Raw genomic sequence first — 22,441 nt, 5'->3', positions numbered from 1 at the left:
CACTTGGCCACTGGGCCAATAAGACGGCCCTGTGGCCAACATTAGGGGGGGAGCAGGGAACAACAACAAAGAAAGCCCTTATGTTTTCCCTCTAAAGCCCGTCTCTCAACTCCCCCCCACGCACACACATACACACCAAAAAAAAAAAAAAAACAACGCTCCAGTAAAAACTCATCACACATCTGCCAGATCCGCTGAGGCCTGCCTCCAATTATCCGCCCACCACGCTGGAATCCCAGGAAGGCTCTGTCCGGCAGAGCGTTTGATGTTGCCACGCAACATTTGACAGAGAACAGGGCGGCTTTGAAAATCAGAGTGTAAACTTGCCTGCCAAGTTTGACGTGAAGAAAGAGGGGATAGTGGTGGTGGAGGGTGGATGGCGTTGGGGTGGGGGTGTGGTGGGGGGTAGACAAGGAAAATGCCACTGGATGGAAAGCAGCTGCTGAGGACTGGGAAACATTGCTTTAAATGGGCCCAAATGTGGCAGAGCCCTTCCAAACCTCAGCCAAGTGGTCAGCATTTATCCATCTGGGGCCTTTTGCTAATGTGTACAGAAGAGAGCTGAAGAGCAAGTTGCGAAAGCACTTGTGCAAACTCAAAATGTGTTTGAAATTTAGGGTCAAGCTCCTCAACGTGTCATTTTATAAAAGCAGCATGAAATTTGTGCTGTTGACAAACAGGATTAATATCACCAATTTCATAGTAATGTTCAACCTCATTAAAACTATTTCTTGTAATAAGGTTTTAGCAATACGATGCTAGTAATTTCTGTTAGTGACGTTAAAGCTGGACCAGCGCCATCTGAATCATCTTTCACACTAATTATCATTTCAGAGCACAATGATGAAGGTAAAGTGAAACCACAGCTGTATGCTGTGAACCTCCTGAGGCAAATGAGGTCACTCTTGCTCCAAGTTGTTATGGAGTCTTCCCCCATTACAGTATCAACAGGATGATCTGGAGAGGTGACACCTGGGAGTCATGACTGTCACGAGAAGCAGTGGCAGCGCTCCATATAATGACCCGGCCACGCCTCCGACACAAAGGAAAACAAGTACAGTAGAGGAGCTGCATTCTTTCCCACGATTACTGGTGGAGCGAGGTAAGGCGAGCCGGATTGGTTGCAGTGCAAACGCAATTGTGCACACACACAACCCCACACCCACCTCAACCTTTCACTGCTGCCAGGTTCGAATGTCATGCCTTTTCTAGACCATGTGGTGACCATAAGGATTGTGGGATTGCTTGATGTGAAATCATTTGTTTGAAGTCCAACTTGCATCCAAACCACATTTCAAACTAGAGTAACCCCAAAACTGAAGTCACACAGACACACCTGTTTACCACAGTGTTTAAAGAGTCAACAGTGTTGCTGGCAGACAACGTATATCTCACCTGTGTTGACCTGAATTTCACCGGCTATAAACAAATGAGGATTACCTGAGTAAGCTCCCCAACGTTCAAACATGCTCAGCAAGATTTCCCTACTTTGTTTAGAATAATCACCTGCGGCCATGACGTGACTGTTGGAAAATGTTCTGGCTGAGACCAACTGCTCCTGAAATAAAATGCTCCTGAGTTGTAAAGCTACATAACATTGCTCCTATCTTGGATGTAGCATGATATTCCCTGATAATAAGGCGAGGTCGGATTACACGGTGTAAGAATATCATTCATGACTTGCACAAAAAAGCTTATGGAAACCGAGCCATGACACACACCCACTGTTGTCTCCTGCAGGATAGGGGCAGTGGTGATACATGACGATCCCCTGACTCTTTGTCTCGCTCCATTTAAGCTGCAGATAGTGTTACACACTCTCTTCCGGACCAGAAAAGATCATGTCCTCTTTGACGTGCTGGGCCGCATTAACTGTTCAAACGGGCCCAATTCACCAGCGCTCACACAGACATTGGCCTGTTTGACAGCGACGACACGTATAACACATGCAACATGTGACTCACGTGGTGACATGCTGAATACATTATCGTGGAGTAAAACGCAAGGAAGTGGGCTTGGAAACAGAAGGCCTCTTTTTCCAGAGGCTAGGAGAGAAGTGATGTAGGGCTGCAACTAATTATTTTTAGTACTGAGTCATTGTTTTGTCTTTAAAGAGCCTAAAGTGACAACTTCAGATTTGTTGTTTTGACTGACCAACAGTTCATATGTTCAATTTACAAGGATTTAAAACAGAGAAAAGCACTAAATACTCACATTTAACAAGCTGGAACCAGCTTGTGTTTGACATTTTTGAAACAAAAACAATGAATTTCTTGTTCCAAATCTTGCTGATTAACTTAAATCAGCTAATTGCTGCGGCTCTGTAATGATGCATCAGAATTATACATTTTGATGTGGATGTGTTGCTTGTCAGATAAAATCAGGTAGTGTGTCACACTGCAGCTCTCCACCCACATCCTCTCACTGGATACAAAATGGCGGAGGCAGTTTGTGTATCGTGAAGGGGCTTTCTCTTAGCTGAAAGGGAGATAAATAAATAAAGAAGTAAGCAAATCATGTTTGAAAGGATTTACCCAAAGGGCATCAGCTGACTGTCTACAGCTGCTTTTGGCCCTTCGAGTGGTCTCCATGGCAACAGTCCTCCCAAATCTGGCCACTGCCAGCCTCGCTCCATCATAACAACAAATCCCATTGATGCGTCTCTGGAATGCGTTGGCCTGTTTCTAGGGGAAACCTGAGGCCATTTGCGCAGCTGCTCAGCGCCGAGTGAATGTACAGTTTCAGTGTTGACTTCAGCTCGCTCTGCTGAAAATAAACCACACAGAAAAAACAAAGGTGAGCCTCTGACAGCCCTACAGACACATTTGAAAAGCTCCAAAAACCATGTCTTTAAAGATTTTACTCTATCTGCTGTCCTTCAGTCATCAGGTTTTAAATGTTGCTCTTCAATCATTTATAAAATGCATAACTCACTGAGCGCAGACTTTAGTGCCCCGACATAAATCACACCCTACAAGATAATGTTTGAAGATGAAATGTGTATTTAAACCAGCGCATGTTGTCACTATTGGCTTTTCTGAGGGCTTAAAAGCTATTTAGCACCAATCCAGCTGCATCTCAATCATTTGACACTAAGCTTTTCACTCATTAAGACGTAATTGCTGTTGTCAAGCAACTGGCACATCATTAGTCAAAAATTAATTACTTCTCTGTGTAAAGCAGCCTCTCAATAATAAGTCAGTGTGTAAATAAAGACCAAAGGGGGCCTTGAAGTCAGACTAGTCAGGGTGAGGTACATACTGCGGCTCCACAAACAGATGAGAGAAAAATGAGTGCACCTAATGAGAGAAAACACCACAGCAATTCAAAGGTGGTTTATTTGAGAGTGTGACATGTAGTCATTTTTATGTGTACAATTAAGAAACCTGCTACTCTGTTGCTCCCGTTCCATGTAAGCTATATGACTGAGGCTGAGGTAAATATGTGTCACTAGGATTCCCGTTGGGAGCGATGAAGTCAATCCTGCCTTTAGGAGTTTATTCATGGTGTGTGGAGCTTAGCAATGATTCTGTCTGCTTACATGAGAGACAGACAGAGAGCTGATGTGGCTGCTCCCAGCTCGCTCTAAAAGCATCTCTGGAAACTTAAGTCGTAATATTGAGTTACTTTAATCAGCTACTTCATGCTATTGATCTTGTTTCCCTCACTGGCTGCTCGAGCAGAGAATGGGTGTGCAGAGAACAGTATGGCCTTTGTGTGAAGTCCCCCCTTCCCCCAACCTGACCGCCCTCCATCCGCCGTGGCTAGTAACCCAATCTTCGAAGTCACGAGCTCCACTCCTACCCCCTCTAAGCAGGTAACAAGACCAGCTGTCGCCATGGTTACAAGCCACAACCAGTCTCGAGATGGGGGAGGGGGCGGGGTAGGAGGAGGAGAAGGAGGAGGGGAGGCTGGGTTCCAATCACAAGGACAACTCAATCACACCCAGCATCAGCTCGGCTGTACACAGGCAATCTCTTATCCTGTGAAACATTTCTGCAACACAAGATGTAATCATCTCGCTGTCGGTCTGCTAAACGCCATATATCAGGGGAAAGGGAGAAACACCTGACCTGCTCTGAATAGCACGATTAACAGTCTGTAGTGGAGAGCAGAGCCTCCGTTACCAGTTACTGTGAGTCAGCTCTAGTGGAGCACAGGCCATCTGGCTGCTAACTCACTAGCAATGCTATCAGCCAAAAAGAGAAAATATGTAAAGGGCATCATGACATGATGAGGGTGCAGCAGTTTCACAAGATATTGGCTCACCAGTACTTTTTATCCTGTTCAGTCTTCCACTTCCAAATGTGTGGGTATGCACCACTTCTATATAATAAACTAAAATGCAGCAAAAATACAGCAGAGTCTCTACTGTATAGAGTCTATATAATCAATTAATAAATGCATACAGTTCAATGTACTGCAGCTTAAGAAAACATGCACATAGACAAAACACAAGCAAATCCAGAAAACATCTTCATCAATTTGACAATACATGTGCTGCACATACACACAACACAAGGTTCATCACTTTTTTTTATGTTCCTTGGAAACAACTGTGTTCCAGCCATGTTCATCACCTTTTTGCGTCTCCTGTGAACACTTCCATTTGTTGTCTTTTCCACTTGTAGTGTGTTTCTGTATTTCATTTTTAAATTGATGCTGTTTTCTGAATCTGCTTGCTTTTTTTCTATTTGCACATATTTTCTTCAGTTGCAGTACACTGAGCTCTCAAGGCCACCATAACAACACATTCTAATGGTTGTTTCTGGAAAATAAATTTTGTGGAGACATAACGTGCCACCTTAAAAAGGATAATGTGATGACACCGCTGCCTTCTCCAGCTGAGGGAGCAGAGAGCGGCCTTGGAAAAGGTACAATTTAGCTTCTGTTGATTCCTTTGCTGCTGATGGTGAGGCGGTCTGAAACAATGTGAAATGCTCCGATGATTATCAGCATTTCCATGGAGATAAGGTCGGGCACATTTTGCCCTTTTTGTTTTTTGGTGTACGCTCAAACACACTCTTCTTTAATAAGCCACAAAGTTTAACGTGATTGTTGGTGTAGCCACAAACAGCAAAGCTTGTCCCTGAACTCTGTAACAGTTTAGCTAATCCTATGCCAACTTTGTTTGCTAAACTAACTATGAGGCCACCTCTTCATGTTGCCCTCCCCTCTGTAGTAGAAGGCGGAGGTATGATCACATTACCCGGTTTAAGGTGTGATGGGTTGTGCTCCCACAACACCCTATGTAATGGGAGGACACCTGTAGCATATCGCTATCACACAGCTACATTGCAGTGATATCAAACATTTTATATATTATATATCAGTTTTGGATTCCTTGTAGGCAAACAGTTTAATAAACACTTAAACATGTTTTGTTTTTTTTTTTAATCTAAGCCTGAAATGTCCTTATATTTGCTTACAACTGCATTATACAGTGTCATTAATCATTTATTAACCATTCATTAACCTGAAGTTAGAGCAACATCTGCACTATAGATAAATGTTTCCTGGATTCGTCTGTCTGTCCGTCCAGTCATCTAACCCTAACTCTGTTAGACTGTTGCCATGGCAACTGTGAGAGTGAGCCAGCTTTGAAATGTGATTCCTCCATAAAATTACAGTGACTCCTACAATTCATATGGATTCCTCATCACTGCTACAGCCTGTGATGAGAATACTCATCCGCCTGTGTAGGTGATCTATAATAAGGATGTTATTTAAGAGGCAGGGATGCATGAATTCCTATCAGCTAATTCTCCAGGTGTTTATATCTCACTCAGTCATAACTTGCCGTATCGGCCATCCACCTACGACCGGCAGCCCTCCCCCAGATGTTACGACCTCCTTAACATTTAAAAATAAAGTATCATAGAAAAGAAAGAGATGAGCTGTTATAAAAAATGAATCAGCCCTAAGATGTCGCCCTTTTGATTGTAATTTATTCATCCACACAATTAGCATCAGTTAATTAACATGGGTAACATACCTCCATCAATCCTAATAACAACAATACAGTGGAGTCTCTTTGATATGTAAAACCACTGGAAATGCTTTGTCCTGAACATGAAAGACATTTAGACAGCAAAATAATAAATTCCTCACAATGCTTGTCTCATCAGTATTATCATTATTCTTGTGAATAAGGAGCTCGAGCAGTCTCTTGCCGACGTGCATGAGGGATGAATCACTTCCATTCCCAACCCACACTTCCTCATGCATAAATTCTCATTTGTTCCTGCATTAGGGTCACTCTGCAGTAATTGTTTGTTTTACTTCTGATGATTGAATAACAACCTTGCGGCGGTGCCATGCTGTGTTTACCACATGTTGCTATGGTTCATGGACTCCTTTAATTGGATTTTGTTGTTTCCTGGGAAACAAGGTAACCCACTGTATTGCTCAGCATCCTTACCAATTTACCCAGTGTGTGCTGAGATGCACTCTGATGGGTTTGTATTTCAGATTCGTCTAGCTGATCTTAAATATAAGTAAATGAAGCACTGGGGTGCAGAAAATCAAAATTTGGAAGGGAAATGGAGCCCAGTATTTTTGACACCGAGCTGCACACACAAGGCTGCATCCATGTATTTAAATTTAGCTGTGCAGTGGGTGAATTCGTGCAAGAGCATGGGGTGAGTGTTTGTGTGCAGGGAGACAGGAGAGTGCTGTGTCCATGTGAACTGATGGGCAAATCATTACGAAGATAACACACAAGCTGTTAGCTTTTTGCTGGCGATGGTCAGGGCAGAGAGAGAGGAAGCACTGTGACGAGTGGCATGTAATTACCATGGCTCGCTGCCTCAGCTCGACCCCCAGGAGCTGGACACTCTCACACAGCCCTCCCCATAAACAACTGCAACAAACAGCAACAACACAACTACAATGTCCTTGAGGTTGTCACTTGGGCTGCGAGCGGTCCTCTATCAGAAGCTTCCAGACCCTTCGTCCACTCGATGCCTGAGTGACTAATCGCTTTAGAGGAGCAGGGACCAGCAAAGCCCAGGGGCATGGGGTAAAACTACTGCTACACTGCAGTTACTTGAATTTGAGGGAGGGGGAACACAAGGATAGTGTGGAGCAAGAGTGACAGAGAGGCTCTGAGAAATGAAAGGTTGGCTGGCGGACGGGGGGAGGGGGGGATGAGTAGGATATGAAAAGGGGGACTGTTGGAGGTGCCAGCAGCATATCAACACCCATCTGAGTGCAGGAGGAGGTGATATCTGCCCATGTAGGCGCTCGCTTCCTCCCCATATTTTCCCTTTCCAATAGTGTGCAGGTGCCTCGAGTTGAAATTTGTGAATTCATCTAAGAAACAGGAGCTTGTGCACGTTGTGAATCATGCAGGATGAACGCCATGCAAAATTGATGCCGCTGCCTGCAAACTCCTCAATTATATAAGTTTGCCTGCATGTATGAATCTATTAATGTGTCTGCAGTGCTCTGTTTACAGCTCTATGTGCATGTGAGGATGTCTCACGGCTCTCGCACAGCTGGTGTTTTGAGAGATGAAGAGAAGTCTGTCTCTCCCCTTTATCTGATATAGAAGATGATTGGAATATTAATGGACTACGCAGAGCAGAGCACAAGCAATGCCCAGGCAGATTTATTCAGCAATCAAGAGGATGTGATGAAGCAAAGAGTGAGTGTGAAAAAAGTCAGACAGTGTTGTCAGTGATGTTCAGACTAATAAAACTGGGTTTGGTGTTTTTATGTGAGCATCTTTTCACATCTTTCTTCATCTTTTCTTGTTAGAAGTAAAGGACCAAATGAGAAATACCACTCTATCCACGCATTTGAAGATTGTTTTCGGCCTCAGTGGAAACACAAAAACAAAAAAAAAGTACATAATGAAGGGTTTCGGAAGGAACAGAAATAGTTTCCCTTCAAAGGGCTCATTTCATCACCTGTTCGTTTATCATATGCCACCTCTATCATCTTTCGGCGCCGCATGCTCACTGCTCCACGTTGTATAAGAGCTGCCAGCCCGCCGGTATCAATCATCCCCTCTGCAACACTCCACTCGTCCCTGTGAACCCACCCTGCATGGAAACATGGCAGGTGAGATTAAAAGAAGGGTGGTGAGAGCAAAACCTTAAAATGAACAGACACGGACAACCCGGACAGATGACGCTACTGACACGGATAGCAGGTTAAAGTGTGGGCGCACTGACAAGATTTCATGTGTTACCTCCAGTCAAACAATATGGTGTGGTGCTGAGATGACTGAACACCCAACATATTGTTAAAATGTCATCTGTTTCTGTTTGCTTTGTTTCATTTTCTGCCTCACAAACTGTTCAACATGTGCACAAACATGTAGCCGCCTACATGCACTGAGTGGATGTGATCACGCTCAGATACTGTACATACTGCGTGAATATGATTGTTTCTTTGTCTTTATTTGCACATCCTTTCATTTCTAACAGGAAAATGTATTAAGGTAATAATGTCACAAGTTCTGCACCCAGAACATTCTTAATCCTGTTCGTCTTTACCATCACAGCTGTGTCCTCATCCTGCTGCATCATTGCCGGCAAGTGACCACTAACAACTCGAGCTAAGAAAACAAACCGGACATGTTCAGGCAAATTCGATTGGGGATTTTCTGGAAAATATTTTTCAACTGAGTGAGCCCAGCAACCTCAGCCTGTTTTATATTAACAGTGCAGACTTTATCAAGTTAACGTTTGAAGTGTACTTGTTCAATTTCAAAGCACCAGTCTATGAAGCAATCAACTCATATTACTTGACAAGTTCAGCTTCATGTGTGACATCGGTAAGTGAGCTCTTGTCAGGGGTATTTTTAGCAATGACAGACACTGACCGCTTCGGAACATTAACAGCTGTGAAATGATACTGAATGGCGGCATTTAACCATAACACAGTTCTAAACTGCAGTCAGACAGCCCAGCGTCGCTGTAGGTGTGTGTGTGTGGCGTAGAGTCAGCCAGCTCCAGTGATGCTAGCCACTGCATTGGTCTTTGCTGGAGCTGGGCCAATGTCATTTCACAGCGCTAAGCCTTGTAAGATAAGATGGGGGACATCAGACCCTGACCAGCTCAAATGAATGGGATGTCACTTCTGCTTAGAACCACAAGCCTTGTCCTCTACACCGGTGAGCGTGTGTGTGTGTGTGTGTGTGTGTGCAGACTCTAAGCAGAGAGGACATATCCAATCCTAAGGAAAGGGTTCCACTGTCCACACCCTGGCTGGTGAGATGTAATAAGATTCCCCCCTCCTCCCCTGTACAGGGGAAAAGAGCCAGGACATCTGCTCAATGATAGCTGATTTTTAATCTGGTCTGGGTAATTGCCTTGAAACAATGGCGCTGCCTGGAGTCCTGCAGGATTTCTGTGTTGCCTCGGGCAGGCACAGGAACAGGTGGGTTCCCTCCTTTGCCTTCACAAACTGAGCACTTCCAATTTTAATTTTCCACAAAGAGATATTCACAGATAGAATAGGTACAAACCTGGCAGAGGTGTAATTAGTCACGTTGGTGATGCCAGCGTAACCTCAGCCTGCCCACAGATCATCTAAAGGTTACCCTCCTCAGATGAGGTTGAAAGGTTGTTTATTTCAGACTGTGGGCTCTGGGTGTTGCTATGGCAACTTTTCATGGGTCTGGCACTGGTGGGCGCTAGGGCGGAGCTTGGCGTCAGCCCGGGAGGCAGCAGGCGCACAGGTGCCCCGGCCCGAGCAGCTGCCTCCCCTGTCAGATAAAGAGTGGCTTGTTGTTTTCTCCCTTTTCCCCCCAACACGCACGTCAATCTCCCTCGCCCTTTTCACTTCTCTGTCTCCTCTCTCTTCTCTTCCCCTTTTTTCTCCTTGGCCTTTGATCAGGGATTGGATTTGCTGGTAGAATGACAGAGGCAGGAAGTGCTCCGAGGGACAGGAGGGGCTTGGAGGGGCCCCAGGGCCGAAGCCAGGGCTGTCCACAGTGCTCTCTGTTTCCCTGAGCCTGCATCATCCCTGGCCTGGCCTGGCCCCACAGTCACAGAGCCTGGCTTTCAGCCTTGACTCTCATCATGGTCTATCTGTCAGACTGGCCCAGTCACAACAGCCCAGGCCCACTGATCACAGAGGCCGGGTGGGGGGGGTAAGGGAGTGGAAGTTGAGCGGCTGCAGATTGAAGTCCTGCCTGCATACAGCCCAGGGCACAATGGCATCATGTATTTATCCACAAATCCCAAAGATGACCTTCTCTGTGCCCTCAGGCGGGAACATGACCTCTGACCCCTTCTATTCTGTCCAGTAAGATCAAGGATTTTCACTTCACATTTCACTTCACAGTTTGTTCAAATCTCTTCACTACCTTCAACGTTAGTAATTGCCATCTCAAAAACAACAATACAGACCTCTTAATTAGATACCTACGGGGACTACACTTCACTCTAAGAAGCAGTGGTTGTGTTCAAAACAAACTCACCAGCCATTTCACAGATCTGACAAGAGCTTACAGCAAAATATACTGTAATTAGCACAAGTGGAGTGAAACACCCTCAATAGTCCCTCTAAAAGATGTTTACTGGGGTCAACTGTAAACAGGAATCTGAAAATAAGCAGCTAGCCTGATGCTATTTTAAGCTAACTAGGGCCAAACTAGCACGTACAGTGTCTTAAAGCAGAAAAAGGTGCAATGTGTCTTCTTCTGTTCCACGTTTTATTAAAGGGATGGTTTTACATTTTAAGATTTGAGTTAGATGAAAAGATTGACACCACTCTCATGCCTGTAGTTTCCTTCAGGTTGTAACACTAGTGCCACTGTTTAAAAGCAGGTCTGAGTTGTGATCACATTACAGAATGTATAATGTCATATAAATATATGTTTTTGTATATACTTCTCAGAACTGTGCACATGCATGTATGAAAGCGTAACACCAAGCTGCTTGTTCAGCTTGTGGACATCACAGTGCACATGCATGGGGGCCCGCTGACAGCAGCATGGTTGACCTACACAAACTTTCTGCCTCGACAGCAGGGGTGCAACAGCACCTGAGACGCCTGAGATCTCCTGCAATGCCCTGCCCTCCTTTCACTGTTTACTGACCAGCTTATCCTGTTTATTTGATTCAGTTACAATACACACTCTGTGACTGATCTGTTTAACGTGGCTTGCTGCCAGGGAAAATAGTCATGTTCCCAGTGATTCCAAGAAACCTAGCAGAGTGGTCATGGAGGCCATGATGATGACATGTCAGCGCAAGGCTAACACAGCGTGGCCCTTATAGTCACAACTCAGCACAAACTGTAGCCTTGACAGTTTGCACAAGCTGCACTCACATATGCTTTCACTGATTCAAGCCCATAAGAGATAATTGGCAGAATATAACTGGTGGATTAAGATGAAACACGTGAATAAACGAGCGACCCACAGGACGGTAATGTTCGACCGCACAGCCTCACTTTGTCTAATTCTAAATTCATTTGAGCCTCACAGATTCTGGCAGCAGCCGAGTCTCTGTTTCCCTTCCCTTCCTCTGAGAGAGGGTAAAGTTCAGTTGATCTCGCCTCAAATCGCTCCAAATATCTTTGGAGCCACTTCAAAATAAGCATGAAGCATTCCTGCCCCAGCATTGTAAAAATCCAAGGCAGCTGTTTTATGCTTCTACGGCTTATCTTCCCCATGTAAAGACATCTCCGGGCTCCCAGCAAACACAATAGCCAGCTGTGGCCAAGTTGAGATAAAAAGCAGAAATTTAAGCTCACGCAATTGCTTTTCTGTCCTCTGAAAAAAAAATGCTCTCCAACAGAGTGAGGAGAGAACACTTTAGTTTATAGGAACGTAACACTATAACTGTGCAGTAATTTCTTTGGCAGCAGCCTGGGCAGGCTTGTTTCTGAGAGCCATCTAGCTGCTGAGGGATTACAAGCTGTTCAAAGCCTCTGAAGGTATGTGGGTTTGGACGGCTGATGTTTTTCCACAGCAGTAAATGGTATTGCAGTTAATTCTGTATTTTGGCACCGATCAGCAGCTGGAAAACAACTTCTCTGTGCCAGAAGCTGTTTATTATTGCAGAGAGCTTTTACCCAAAATGGCCATTCAGCTACTGTGGTGTCCATGTTGTTCTGACCTGGTTGCGTAGTAACCAAGCAGGAACGTGGCAGACTGGAGGATAAGCATGAGGTTCACATATGCATCCCTGCACACATGTTATTACAGTGTGCAAACAGGGCAGGTCATATTTGATGAAGTGTGAACCTTAACAAATAGAACAAGTGAGGAATATGACTTTATCTTGAGCTAGACACTGACGCAGCATTTTTCCAGTGAAGTCATACATGCATGAATATCCCAAGCTGCATATTAAGTAGACCACAGTTATTATCTTCAAATGTGGCGCAGCTTATTCACCCTATCCTTTTTGGAGCAGCTGAGATTCACTTGTATTTTTAGCAGCAACCACTGTGCAGGTTATTTTTTCCCCACACCATACTAGAGAAGAACTGATGTGATTACTGTCTCCTGATATAGATGTAAAATCATCATCAAAGCAGGGAAACAACAAGTTGAAAAGCAGCAGGAATGCACACAATAGTGGAGCAGAGAGTCCCAGGAATGGGTTAACAGTGGACTCAGAGCTTTCATTTCCTCTTCTGTTCCATCTGAACAAACAAGGCGGGTGACCTGACAGAGCACAGAAGGGGCGGGGCTGGGTGGAGGGAGAGAGGGATGGTGGTGGTGGGGGGGTTGCCGTGACTGGAATATAACCAAAGAGAGGAGGGGTTGGGGGTGGGGGCCAGGACAGGCACACCACGTGATGGTGAAAAGCCTGCAGGCTGCTGTGCTGGGAAAGGCAGACAGAGACATCCCCCCATATTGACGCTGCCGTTTCACCACAACAACAGTTCTGGGAAATGGCCGCCGACTGTACTGTATAGCTACTATTTACACAGGACTGAATTAGCCCACTTATCACTTTCATCATCAGCTACCCGGCTGGTCTGACCCTCTCGCTTCACTCCTCCCATTGATTCCCTCCTCTCATTCTCTTTTTTCAGGTTCTCTGTGCAGGCTTACAAGGCTTTATCTTGCATGAATGAAAGCAAAGGCAGAAAAATATTGAACAAATAATGAAAATAAGAAAGGTGAGATAAACACGAAGCGAGTTACAGGGGAAAAAAAAAAATTCAGTGGTGCTCGGGGATGATAATGGGGAGAGAGAGTACAGTCTGGACCAGAAGCACTGGAGACATGAGTCATGGCGAGCAATCTCCCAGGGGGCTTGTTGGTGCAGTCTATAAATGGAAATAGCAGAAAAACAGCGGCTTCCCTCGCCCACCCAGGACTAGGTTATGCCTTATTAGAATTTGATGGCTTATGACAGCGGCTGCTTTGTTTAGCCCCAGCCTGAACTTCTCTATCTTTTTTTCTTGACCTGGCAAACGCCATGGAAAGATGAATGTAAATGAATATATACAAAGTAAGCTGCTTAGTGTCAGAAAAATCGTTCTGGGATGTGAGAGTGTCTTATTGAAAACAGGTCATGAAGTGTTTTTTAAGTAGAAACTCTTCATGGAAGTAGCTGCCTTTTTTTTCCACAGTAAATGCAGCCTATATCTGTTAAAATAAGTTGAAGACTGACATGAACTAGTTAACTTGGCTCCCTGGTTTCCCCTTGGCTACCCTGCTGTGGAGCTGGCCTAGATCAAACATTGCCAGATATCTGGGACAACCTCTGGAAAAAAACGTAATATCTCATAAAGTGACCAAAGGGGAAGAATTACCTTGAAATATATACAGGATAATATATACAGGATATGTTCTTTAATCTGTAAGAATTCATATGAAGGAGTGAAATGTAAAAAACATTTACTTTATACATTGTAAGGTACTTGTACTCTACTTGAGCATTTCCATTTTCTGGTACTTACATGTCAGAGGGAGAAATGATACTTTCAACTCATCTCCGCTGTCTTAGCATTTCATTGACCAATGTTAAGATTAGTTTGACAAATAAAACATTAGATGATCTTAGGGAATACAATACATTGTTGAAGATTAAACCGGTGGTTCCCAACCCTTCTGGCTTGCGTGTAGCTGTGGCTTCTTTTCAATCTATCATGTTTTTCCCATCTTACTTTTGGGCCCCGATAATTAGCATAGAGATGTTTCTCATTCAAACTTCTCAGATGGCTTCATTTAGATCTTAGATATATTAAGTGTTTGATTCCCAAACAGATAAAATGATCCAGTTATTTTCCAAAACAGCAAACATTCACCAAAAAAAACAAAACAAAAAAAAACTATGTGTGTTGAAGAACTTTGTTTTTTCTGTTTTCCTCTCCCATTAATCATCTCACGACATCTCAGACTTATCTTGTGACCCTTTGGAAAGAGGCCCGACCCTCAGGTTGGGAACCACTGGACCTAACCTATAAAACGAGCTCCACCTCAACCAACTACAACAGTAAAATCCAGTATACATACACATATTTACCATAAGTACAGTTTGCTGATTAGACTCCTGCACTTAAACTCAAGTCAAATTTGCATGCAGACTTTTATACATGTGGTGGAGCATTTTTACAATGTAGTATTAAATACCTTGAATACCTCTTCTACCACGGATATCGCTGAATACTAAATCTAAGGGTACAGATGGCTACACACGATATGTGTTTCTGAGAAAGATAGTAGCTCTGGGAGGATGTATTTGGACATTGTTAACCCTCCACAGTCACATGGCATGCCTTTGTCTCTCCTGTTGAAAAGGTGACTGGCTATACTACATGTAGCCATAGCAGCGGAGTCACGTCAACCCTGGCTGCTTGGAGCGAGCACCCCACCACCTGCTCCTCTTCACTCCCTCCCTCCTCCACCACCTCTGAGTGCAGTCTACCCACCTGCTTCCATGGTAAGCAGACACACCCTGTCCACCGTTGCTCCCTCCTAGCCTGCAGCTAAAGTGGAGCTAGTCTGCACAGGAGCACAGACGCAGACAGAGCTCCAGCATGCCTGGCCACCATACCAGAGGAGGGAGGGATCTACGTTGCTGTGGGCCTTTTGTTTAGCTGCCACCACTTAAAACTCCCCGCCAAGTCGTGTTTGCTCTTCTTTTTTTCTCACCTGTCGTCACACTGCTCTCTTTCATCTGTAGGGTTCATTCTAGAGATCATCCCTCGAGGCAGAGAAAACATTATCTCAGTGGAGTAAACGCGAGAGGTAAAGTGACAGAGGTAGTTTTAAGTGCCTTGCGAAAAACAACACAGGAGCCCTTTGGCTGTTTTTTTTTTTTTTTTTTTTTTTTGTGAGGCACAGTAAAGTTTTCAAGATGAACAGAAGGGGGATGCAGGTGAGGGGCCGTGGCTCCACGCTCAAGGCTACCCCTGTGTTTGTTGTTGGTGTTGTTATTTTAGTCATAATATTGTGTGTTTATCTGGAGTTGATGCTTACACTTCCGTGGTGACTGATATTACACAGCTCTGCTGTTTCAGCAGCAGCTGCTGTAGGACTTTGCAGAAAATGAATAAATGTGTGGAACGCCAATTTCTTTGTGTGTGTTTATTAATCCTGATTTTGTTCATAAAAGCATAAATGCATAAGTACATTTCTTGTGGCCTTGATATTGGGCCTTTAATATTAGTAGAAGTTGGTTATAAAAAAAACTAATGTAATTTGTATTTTAATAGCTCATAGTTTGGTTTAATAGTTTTAAGAAAAATAAGTCTTCAAGGCTGAATAAGAGATCATGAGTTGTTGCACATCTATTCACACACGCCAAATCATCTCCTATAAATTCAATAAAGGCTTTAAATTCCAGTAAATGTGCACACAAACAATAAAATACCTCCATTTTGCTGCATATTTTGTTCTGTCAGATTGTAAACACACTTACAAAATACAGAGTGACATGCAGTTTGTCTGGTACATGATGCAACTGACAGCAACTAGTAATAATACAGCGAGACAGCCGTAATAATGTGTTTTTTTGTTTCAGTTTATAAGCTTTATTTGTTTTTCCTCCAGCTAGATGAGAGTAATGCTGGTTCAGCACGGCGTAAACAGCCCACAGGGGCTCATTCTTAAACATAGTCCTCCTCCATAAACTGATCTCACCACAGGGCTTTGGCTCTCTATCCCAGCAGCCCTCGGGCCCACATGACAACGGGAGGCCTGTTTTTCCCTGCAACATAGCAACACCGCCCTGAGCTAACTCTGACCCTTGACAGTCAAAACATATTATTGGCCCAGGTGACAGGAGCTTAACACCAAGCAATACAAATACTCCAGGGGTAGGATGCTATAAGTGTCCACACCGGCTGCTGAACTAACATGATGTCACTGGAGGAGATTTGAATATACAAGGTGAGTAGATACCACATATTTGGTTTGTTAAACAATTTTCCAAAGTAGACATGTAAACAAAAGTGCTCAGAGTGTGAGCTCAGGGCCATGGATAGAGCTGCAGAACCAGACGTTTGAGTCTCATATTTCAAAGCCATAGAGACAGGTCAGGCCTCAGTTGGGCCACATCTACTGTAAGTCTGATTCATCTTGACATCTTTGCAAGGTTAAAGACTCAGGAAAACAAATCTACAGTCGCTCACGCCGGGACATTATCCAGCCAATCTATAGGTGCAGGAAGATGGAGTTGCTCTTTTTCATTACCGCTGCAGGGGTTTGAGTCATTGTGGAAGGCTTCTGGCCCGCTGTGGCGCCACTGCACTAGCATTAAGTCACACAGAGACAGAAAGAAAAGAAAGTAGGAAAGGTAATTCACCACTATGTCCTTACACCTCCTTCAACAGAGTCTGTTGTTTGTCCTCAAAGACAATGTACTTGTGTTTATATGCCCTCATACATATCAATTACTTTACCACTTGGCCAGTGTCATCCTCAAGGTGCTTGAAAATTAGGTTTCAATGTCAGCTGAGAGGCACATTCCAGACAAAAATAACAGAGCTTTCACCTCAAGGCTGTGCAGCCTCTCTGTCAGCACACAGTGACTGAAACCGAAACCCTCGCATCTAAATAACACTGAAATCCAGGCTTACACAAACGTGTTCCTCTTGCATCAGCAAATGAACTTCTTTCCACATAACAGTTCAGCTGTCAGCAACTATAGTGAGTGTTTGTGAGGAAAAAAAAAAAAAACGAGGGGAAGTGAAACCTCTCTGTGCCTCTTTGTTGCTAGAGCACATGGAGGATTGGATTCCTGAAAACTCGGACAGCAAAAATGGCGTCACCCTCATTCTGAGTCAGAGACACAGAGTGTGCCCTGGATGAACTTCCTGTTTCAGTCTGCCACAGATATAGGGTTTCTCCAGCCTAGCCACACACAGGAAGTGAGTCACACTTATTCACCAGTCGTCTGCAGGCTGCAGACTCTTCGAGCCCCTGAGTGACAGGCCGCAGAGGGGGCCAAATTAGCTTCTGAAACTTTAATCTCCTACAACTCAATTATTTAATATCTGAGCCACCCACTTCAAAGGAATACCTCAGCTCCCTCCTCTCTGGCTGCACTGATGGAGGCTTTCAATCCCGTCTCCTAAAGGACTCACCATTTTATATCTCTACCCTGCGGTTTGAATGACGCTCTCCTGAAATCTTACAGTGCTCCCTGAAATCCGAGATATACTGCGCTAATAAACCACAGTGCATTAAGAGCTGTGGTAGCTGGAGGTGAAAATGTAGTATGAAACTTCAGTTTTGTCACTATGTATTCATCCATCCTAATTTTGGATTCCCCTTCCAATTGTAAAACAAAATCATTTGCAGCTGCAGAGCGTAATCTCTTCAGACTCAAAAAGGCAAGAGGAGGAAGCAATTACTGTGATTTGGAATGGAGCGTGAAAACAAAAACCTAATGGAAATATGCCAAACATGCTTATGTAATAAATACGAGATGAATGTTAATGCTAGCAACAGTGAGAAACAGAGGAAATATGTTGGATGACTGTATTTGCGAGGCAAAGTCATGTTATCTGTATAGTAATGAACGTCCTCTGAATTTAAATTTTGTCCTTGTTTACGGTACGACTCATAATGGAGATGAGGTCATTGAAATGAATAGGCAGCAAAGGTAAAGAACAGAAATAACCTTGAGACAGGGGTCATAAATTATTTTGGAATTGGCCTTGATTTTTGTCTCACCCAGCCACATAACACATTTCCAGACCTGCATAGCTATTGGCTCTGTGGAAAAGTGGATCAGAGAAGTGGAAAGTTAATCCCCAAGACCCTCCCAGCCAGAGATGAGAAGAGGGGGGCTGCTGGCAACTGCAAAGCGGCACGGGGGCTTTCTTTCTGTCTCTGCGGATTCGCATGCACGCACACATATCCTGCTGCAGTGACACACACACACACACACACACACCCACACATACATCCACAAAAATAAAGACAGACATAAAGACAACGTGCAGACTTACAGCGATATGAAACACCTCCTGTTGCGCTGATCAAACTCAATTTGATATTTGTATTTAATGTATACAGTGTATCTTAGAGGTCATACATAGATAATATGGTTAAATTAACTGAAGCATGTTTAGCCATTTAGTCTTTGTTTACAGAGCATTTATAGGCCATAAATTCATATTTTGTATGTTTCAAAGGGAATCAGCCAAAATCCATCTCATTTTAATAACTTTTGGTAATAATACACTTTTAACATTAGTAAAATAAGAGGTAGCCCACATAGCTCCCACCTTGCTTAGCTTACCAGTATGGCTTTTGTTAGCTAGCATCAGTCCTTAGCCGAGCTACTGAAATACAGTATGTCACACTCATGGAGCCATTTCTACAGTACAATAGTCACCATATGCTTGTCGGTGACCCAACTAGTTTATTTAAATCATACTAACAGCACAGGAAGCTTGAAATTTTCTGTTTCCTGATATTTAGAGGGTTGGCTTTCTAGCCGTTAGCCTTACCTGACATTTAACTGACAAGACAATGCTGACATAGACACACCTGGTTGCTCCCTGATTGGATTTTATCCGCCTCTGCCACCAGGAGTGAAAACAAGAGTTCCAGCTGTTAATGACCTTGTTGTCTTTGTGTTGTCTTTAGCAGCTGCTGTTCTTTGAAATCCTGCATGTTAACACTACAACAACTGCCTTGCTTTCATCATTCGTATTATGTTCTGCAATTGGCGTCCTGTTTACACCAGCTCTCGCATGCCCAGTGTCCATGAATGGTCACATTTGTATGCGTTTTCATGTGCGTTAGTATTGAGGCAGATCGTTTTGATACAGGGCTGGAACACTTGTCTGGACGGAGATTGTTTTCATTTTTAAAACGAAAACGCAGTACTGTGGATGTAGCCTGAGCTACTGCGTACTTCCCTGGCACAGGAGTGTAGCTCTGCTAGCTGCTAGCGGTTTAAAGGAATAAGGTTAAGTGAGACGATTGATGCCACTTTCATGTCTGTATGGAAAATGTGTATCTGTTGTCATAAACTGGTTAGCTTATCTTAACTTCGCTTATTTTAGTGTAAAGCCTGGAAACGGGGAAAGCTATCCTGTCTATTGACATTTTGGTCAACCAGTGACTCCAGGAAGTTACTGAAAAAAATGTCTAACTATTCTTTATTTTCTGTACAAATCTAATCTTAAACCATTATGCAGCAAAATGTTCCTTGATTTGGGAGAGCAGAATCATTGGGTTCCCTATTGAACGTTTTTATGAGAGGAATGTTCAGACTATAGTCTAGCCTTACCACATAACGACCATCTTTTAAAATGGTAAACAGGAACAACTATGGCTGCCAGCATCACATCATATCTGGCACCATCCGCCTGGAACAGATGGCTTTCCAGGCAGACTATATTAAATGTACCTAATGAGCCAGAGCATGCATGATCTCATGCTAGCCTACTTCCATTCTTAATCTCCCTATATCATGCATGTGTGTGCGGGTGTAAGTGAGTGGTCCCGCCAGTATGTGTGCAATAATTTGCCCGGTGCATGAATACAAATGCAGATGTGTCTGTGCGGGCGCAGGATGCAAGATATTCTTTGCTCTCTTAAAAGCCTTTTCTAAGTGGAATGACTCTATCAAGGGAACAATGGGTATTCTGAGCCCGGCAATGTGACAAAGGTTCACACTGACACGCTTTCCTAAATTAGGCTGTTCATGCACAGGAGGGAAGTGAGCCCTGCTCCTATTCTTCTCCTCTACTCGAGGGTCATTGTGTAGACAGGAAAGGCCACAGAGACATATGACTTGACATGCTCTCTAAAGTAGGTTAAGGGCACTCTGCTTGCAAATGTAAAAATTGCAAAGAAACACTACTTAAACCGTGTATCAAAGGAAAAATTACTCGGTGGCCTATTTAAGCTAAAAGATTATTTTATTGTCATGGATGACATAGATCCTAGGGGGGTTGGATAAATTAGGGTTTATTGTCAGAGGGATATATTGTCATGGTCAGATGCTGACAATTTAGACATTTAGTTAATGGTCTTATTCAATGATAAGCTAATAATTCCCACCAACAATCACCAACAATACAGGGAACCTTGTGTGTACCTCTCTAAAGGCATAAGTCATCTATACCTGACAGCTGGAGAAAGAAACACTCCCACCTCCACTTCACCTTTCCACCCCCAAACATGCATGGATGTCAAAACCAAGACCTTAACTGATGTCATTATGAGATAACCTGCATTACGTCAAACCTTGTTTTTCAACAGTGAATGTTTTCCCCTCTGTATAAACACATGCTACTCATGAGGATGTTGCGACACTGCAGTGGGGAGCTGCAGATGTGAAAAGAGAGGCCTTTGATGGAGCACAGTCGGGGCCTCCTTGATTCCACTGTCTTCCCTCCCTGACCCGAACTCCCACCGCACAAGTCTGCTTCCAGGAAACCAGCTGTTGGACTGGGGAGAAGGGAGGAGGTGATATTCTATATCAGGGCTGTGAATCACAGTTCCATGCTCTGTATTTTTCCTATGGTGGTTTGGCTGACTGGCTGACTGGCTGAGTGGCTGGCAGGATGCATGAGGAGGAATGTATTGTGAAGCAGGCCCCAGTGCTGGGGGACTGACTAGGAGAGTGGGACAGGGGGTTGTTGGGTTATTACATTGCCCCGGGGGTGCTTATTTAAACTAAAGTCCTGTCTGGACTGTTGCACTCAAACACTGTTATTGTACTGCAGCTGCATGAGACACAAAGGCAGAGAGCTGGAAAAAGGGAGGAGGAAGAAGAGAGGGAGAGAGAAAGAGAAAAAGAGAGTTATTGTGGAAGGCGGAGAAGGAGGAAGAGAGAAGAGAGAGAGGAGGTCTGGACAATGTCATCCCTCCTTCCCAGGAAATGGTACAAACAATAAGTTAAAATAAGAGAGCCCAGTGGAGCAGAAGAAGGAGCAGCACAGGGACAAACCATAATTAGACATTGGATGACGAAAGATCTATGCAAGTGTTGTAAAGAGTAAAAACTGAAACTAGAACACACCCTCATTGTAAAAGCATCCGCAGACTGTAGGTGCAGGATGGTGGAGGTAAAAACAAACACTGCAAGTTTGACTAAGTGTGCATATTTAGGCGTGACTCACATTCTGAATAGCATCCGGTCTGGGAAGATTTATCATTCAGATGCAGAACAAAGAGCAACAGCCAGGCAATCATTTTAATGGAAGGAGATGGATCAGTTTTAGGGATGGAAAGTCACACATAATGCAAGACTGGGAGCTGCCAGCGTCAGCGAGGACCAGAGCCGGGGGTTCGTGCGAAGTGAGAGGAAAACTCAAAGAGTCTGGCTCGCGCTGTGGAATGGCGGAAATCCTGGTCTGATTGTGCAGCAGTGTTTGCTTGTGCTCAGACAGCTCCTAGGAAAGGAATGTGTAGCCTACATTCCCTTCCTAGACCCCGCCTCTGCTTCTCCAACACCAACACTCACTGTCAGCACGGTGAGGTTTAAGAGCACACGGTCCTGATTTACCAGCATTTTCTTGGAGGTGACGCGGATGCAGTTTATAAAAGAACCACATGGCCATGAGACAGTGTTTGCTCGGCAGGTTTGAAGGGGCTGCTGTATAATTTAAGTCTGACACAGGAGGCAGGAAAGGGTTAAGTCTATTGCAGAGAGAGAGAAGGGAGAGCAGTGCATGGTGGGGGTGGGGGGTGGAGAGGGGGTCAGCGCTGCATTCAGATGAAATTAAATGGAGGCTAAAGTGCTGACTCATTGCGTTCAGGCCCTTTATTACCTGCTCCGTCACCCAGGCTTTATGGGGAGGGCTGCCAGAAGAAGGCTGGGGGGGATACAGCGGCAGGCAGTCCTCATTTACAGGAACCCTTCTGGAGACAATAACGCTGCAGCCAGCCAGCCCCACGGCTCACTTGCACTCTGCAAAAGTACCCTTTAGGACAACCCTACCAAAAAAAGCACACACACATCCCCATCCCCTCTCATTTTTGGCTAAATAGGAGGAAGCTTGCTTTTGCTTCTAATGAGACATCAAGGGGAGCTGGGGAATCTGGGCT

General features: G+C 44.2%; 2 long non-coding RNA genes across 2 annotated transcripts; one reads left to right on the top strand and one right to left on the bottom strand.

Annotated features, from left to right (window-relative positions):
• Nucleotides 1-102: 102 nt before the first annotated feature.
• LOC139623147 (uncharacterized) lies at nucleotides 103-21,875 on the bottom strand. The gene is made up of 3 exons (XR_011691434.1): nucleotides 18,886-21,875; nucleotides 14,854-18,294; nucleotides 103-8,048 (listed from the first exon to the last, which is right to left on the bottom strand). It is a non-coding gene; the product is annotated as an uncharacterized lncRNA (long non-coding RNA).
• LOC139623148 (uncharacterized) lies at nucleotides 8,069-15,496 on the top strand. The gene is made up of 2 exons (XR_011691435.1): nucleotides 8,069-8,785; nucleotides 14,723-15,496. It is a non-coding gene; the product is annotated as an uncharacterized lncRNA (long non-coding RNA).
• Nucleotides 21,876-22,441: the final 566 nt, after the last annotated feature.

This window comes from Trachinotus anak, unplaced genomic scaffold (assembly GCF_046630095.1).
Source record: "Trachinotus anak isolate AG129_WGS33_773 ecotype Australia unplaced genomic scaffold, CSIRO_AGI_Tana_v1 ptg000007l, whole genome shotgun sequence".
NCBI lineage: Eukaryota > Metazoa > Chordata > Actinopteri > Carangiformes > Carangidae > Trachinotus > Trachinotus anak.
Note: the sequence above shows the minus strand (reverse complement) of the source record. Positions and strands in the feature narration are given on the sequence as shown.